This window comes from Pundamilia nyererei, unplaced genomic scaffold (assembly GCF_000239375.1).
Source record: "Pundamilia nyererei isolate P.nyererei 1_Seehausen unplaced genomic scaffold, PunNye1.0 scaffold00007, whole genome shotgun sequence".
NCBI lineage: Eukaryota > Metazoa > Chordata > Actinopteri > Cichliformes > Cichlidae > Pundamilia > Pundamilia nyererei.
Window position 1 is genome coordinate 503,807 of NW_005187408.1, and position 5,063 is coordinate 508,869.

The following is a 5,063-nucleotide window of genomic DNA, read 5'->3' on the forward strand; positions in this document are numbered from 1 at the left end:
CTTTTTGATCTGAATCCATATTAACTGTCAGAGAGTAATTTATACTTATCTAAGAATTTGTCTAATCATTTATTAAACAGGTTTTCTAGGATTTTCAGTTTATTCTTCTTGACATTCAACAGTTTACCCTGTCAAACAACTTTCTAATGTTGTGATGCTTTGTATTAAATTATAGACAGATAGTATACATAGTATACATTACTGTCATTATTTCCTGACAGTCATGCTTTCACATTCAATGTGAACAGTAAGAACTGCTGTGTAGCACAGAAATGCCTGTGTATGTAAATGGTAAATGGTCTGTATTTGTATAGCGCTTTACTTGGTCCTAAGGACCCCAAAGCGCTTTACACTATACACAATCATCCACCCATTCACACACATGTAAGACAACTTAATTAAATATTCAGAGAGGATGTGTGCTTAATTTTTTGAAATCTCAAAAAGTGACTCTAGAAAATACTGTACGCAAGGTTTCTGAAGTTTATTTAAATCAGTTCATCAAAGGCTCACAAGGACATATCCTGTTTTAATTAATGTACCAGGAAATAGTTGAGCTGTCCAGGTTAACCTCTTTCTGTAACAGCAGCTGATTGCCTCAAATGAGTTCAACCATGATCTCTGAGGTTGGTAGCTAACCCACACGTGTGTCTAAATTTCTAGGAGTACGTTTGAAATGTTAATGTCCAATGAGCAACTCCTCTTAGCTTGTCTTCAGTGGACATGCAACACTGACCCTGAAGGCAGTAGCAAGCTCATTGGACTATTCATAGACTATGTGTCCTCTGCCTCTTGCCTTTTAAGTTTTTTAAAGGGTATAATGTTCACTCTGTGAGTTTAACCTAGATCTCTTTTGAACTTTTAATGATCTATTTCCTACAGTTAATGATTCAACACTCGGTTTACTGCTGTGTGTGTGCACTGACATATTAACGCACAAGGGAAGCAAGGACACATTGAGAACTAGGAGTTCTCTGGGGTAAAATTGCATTTTGCTGTTTGTGTCACTCTCAATGTTGTTGTAGATGTTGTAGATTTCAAAATTTGTATGTGTGTGTGTAATATAAAGGTTCTTTTCAAAATAAGACTTGAAATTTGTCACACATTTTTTAGACCAGCAGCTAACTAAGCTGCTCAAGCCACAGAAGGCTACATGAGTATTAATCAAAAATAAATAATTAAAGGTTCTACAAAATATCACACCATTTAGTGGCTTACATACTTAATGATTTATTTATTTACAATCATGTAAACATCTATCAGATCAAAAATCAACAGATTTCTACAAAAATATTATTTCACACAGAGCGTGGTGTTTTGCAGTCACTGTTTAGGATGTTTAATAGGTGATAATATATATCTCCCTCCCACCGCTTTACTGATAGCTGGCCTGATCCATGACAGAGGTGAGCTGCTACCCTGGACTGCCTGCTGTAGTTCTCTTTCTTTCATTTTCCAAATCTCTTGTTTCTTGGGATTGTGGCAACTGCTGAATACAAAAGCAGTATGTTACATGATAATTAAGGGTTAATCAGCACTAAATGAATATGCAACATTTAAGGTTTAAAGACATTTGATCGATAACAGTGACCGACACTGATTTAGGTTTGTGACTTGCATTTTTGAATTGTATTTTTGTTTTGGAGAATGCTAGGAATATTTCAGTCTGATGATGAGCAAATTATCCAAACTATTCAGGGCATCAACTCTGTCGTCTCTGTTGTTTTTTTCCTCTGCAGCATGTCACGCATTTTGCTGCTACTCATGTCTTGCAGAGTCGCACAAATCTTGCACCAACTTTGATATATTCTTTCATTTTGTTTGTACTGCTACATTGTCCACTCAGAGCAAAAGCCCAACCTCATGAAGCACCTACAGAACCAGACACCTGGTTTGTCCACTCTGACTAGATGTGTTTACGTTGTTTTCATCCAAAATAATAATGATAATTATTAAAAAGTATTTGTGTAGACAAATGATCACCTAATTCTCTCAGCAATCAAACAAAGAGACTGACTGAGCTCACGCGTTGCTTTTTAAAAGCTAAAAGTGGATTATCATTGCTTGTGTTTGGCTGGCTGTATTATATTGATTGATAGCACATGGATGAGGCTAGGACAAACACCATCATTACCTGGCTCACCAGAAAAAAGCAGCTAGGAGACATAATGGCGGTTGATTGGCAGGCTTAGCTGCTTATGTGTGGTCTGGCAAAATTATAAAAATATAGTTGCTGGAAATTACATTCTTTAATTGGGAATTGTGTGCTGTGGGCAAAATTTAAGATTAAAATTGAAATTAAAAAAAAAAAAAAAAAAAAATTGTCTTGCAAAAAGTGCACTTACCAAGGAAGAGGCCAAAAGGACAGGTGCTTCAGCACCACTGTCAAGACTCCTCCCAGAAACACGTGACTTGAATATGGCTACATGACCTCGGTGTCTTTACATCTTGAACATATTACAAAATAACCTTTAACATTAGCTAATCTCAAGGCAATAGCAGAGGTGAGTAAACAGTATATCAAAGAAACACAGCAACTTCTTGTGGGTTTTTGTTGTTTACTTTATTGTTTAATTTTGCAGGGACACCATATCTTTACAAGTAGCTGTAACAGAGTAAGCTAGCAGCTTTCTAGCACTGAGCAGTCAGATATAAATAGCCCAAATAAAAAGGCAGTCAGAAAGAAGACTGGGATATAGGTAACATTTAAGCTATAAGGATTGTAAGCTAGCTCCTTTAGTGGTTATGAGAAAACCACAAGTTTCTTTTCAATTTGATTTCCCAAATTAATTTTCCACATATGCTAGCTAGCCAGCTCCTTCATGTCAGTACAAAAAAAAGAGGTTTCAATGGGGATTATGTGCTCTCATAGGAATGTGAAAGTCTACAACAAGATATTAATGCTATATGTTTTGGCATTTGCCTTGACAGCATTCACGCAGACACATAATTTGATTTTTATTTATGAACGCTTTCAGGGCTAACACCCAAAAGTCATAAGTGATGGATTCTCAAGAATGCAGTCTCTAAAGCTGGGTAATCCATTGTTTGTTTGCTGTGAGATGAGCAGCATTAATAGCTACTGTGTAGAAGATGTTTAACCATAGATGAAAAGTACATAAAAGGCTGGAGTCAACATTCATTTCGTGAACGCATGTTATAACTCAGGTTTGTTAATCCTTGAATCAACACGTCACCCCGGAGTCCTTCAGAAATCAGACTTCACTTTTCTGTTAAGATCTGACAAAATTATTTGACTGGATTGTGTTCAGCAAAGCTTTTGTCAAATACAGTAAACCCTCCAGATTCCTTTTCTGTCTGTCTTTTCAGGGCTTCAATGAAAAAAGGCATTTTAAAAGCAGGTAACGTATCTCAGGGTGCTTATACTGCTTTGTCAGTTCATATTTTTCATGCGTCTATGATCCCTAAAAACACACATTTTTTAAAAAGCCTGTTATTATTTATAATCACCCCTGATTACCTGACATCTGAGCATTTTGTCCTGCTGTAAACTATAGGTTATAAGTAAAGCTTGCAAAAGTCTGTTTTTTAAGTGTTGTTATCGCAAAATTCTTATCTGTAAAATTATCCACATTTTCTGAATCTCAAAAGGAAATGATAAGAGCTTTTTAGAAGTTTAACCACTGAATAGCTTAGAGTGATGATTTATGTCCAATTGCACTCTTTCCCTCAGATGCTTCGTCACATCTACCTCTTTTTCTTCATGAGACAAAAAAAAAATGCAACTGAAGAGAAGACTGTCAAATCTGAAGGCAATCACAGTACCACTCTCACATGAGCCAGTGTTTAATGTGGGCCTGTGTGGAGCAACTCTATAAGCTCAATATCTCCAGCACATGAAGTTATAAAGAAGACAGAAGCAAAGCATCCTCTGTTGTATAAAAGTCATACATCGCTCGCAGGCACCAAAACACAAAAGAAGTTGAGTCGTGAAAGTATTATGAAACAAGATTGGAGAGTGGCAAATTGGTAATTAGCCTCTGCGTTGCAAATGAGCATTACAGTCTTGCTTATGACTTTCCTCTCTGGTCCCCAAAGCCTCTTCTATTAATTTAGCTCTGAGGGGCCATCCATAAACAGGCTGAATAAGCTGTTAGCCTAAATGACGAGTGCAAATGAAGGGCTGGCTAAATATGCTGAAGGTAACCGAGATAGTGAAACATCCAGTACACAAATTACAGTGAAGAGAAAGTGAAGAAGCTGGAAGTAAATATGCTTTCTCAGGTATAGCTGTCATCATGCATATTTTCTGTGTAATTCCACTGAAAAAGCACCGTACTCCTTCCAAAAGTGTTCTTAGTATTTGATGATGTTTGTATCTTGGGAAACAGAATACAGCAATATAAGGTTTTAGGGACCGTACCATCAGGAAGGTGTATGATTGATCCCAGATTCGCTCTGCAGGATAGGCGACCATAAATAAATATACACTTTATCATATTGATTGCAACCTCCAAAGGTAGTTTGGGATTACATGAAATATCTGGAAAAAGTCTAAATTCCCATAAGACTTGTGGAAAGATTCTCCTAGAACAGACTTGGCCAACTCCAGGCCTTGAGGGCCGGTGTCCTGCAGGTTTTAGATCTCACCCTGGGTCAACACACCTGAATCAAATGTTTAGTTCATTACCAGGCCTCTGGAGAACTTCAAGACATGTTGAGGAGGTCATTTAGCCATTTAAATCAGCTGTGATGGATCAAGGACACATCTAAAACCTGCAGGACACCGGCCCTCGAGGCCTGAGTTTAGACACCACTGTCCTAGAACATCTAGCAGCTGTACCTAGAATAAGTGGTGGTCTGTAGATAGTTTGGTTGCACAATAAGTGGATTTATTTTACTGGACTATAAGAAGTTACAATAAAACTATTTTAAGATGGTTACTTTACTTTTAGTTACTTTGCACAACACTACAGTTTGTCTATTTGAATCATCATTCCAATTACCATCGCACAAATTAAGCTGTTTCTAATTAAAAAATGTGGTAATAATGTGTTAAATTATCTTCCTATTAACAGAGAACAAATGACTCATCTTTTTTT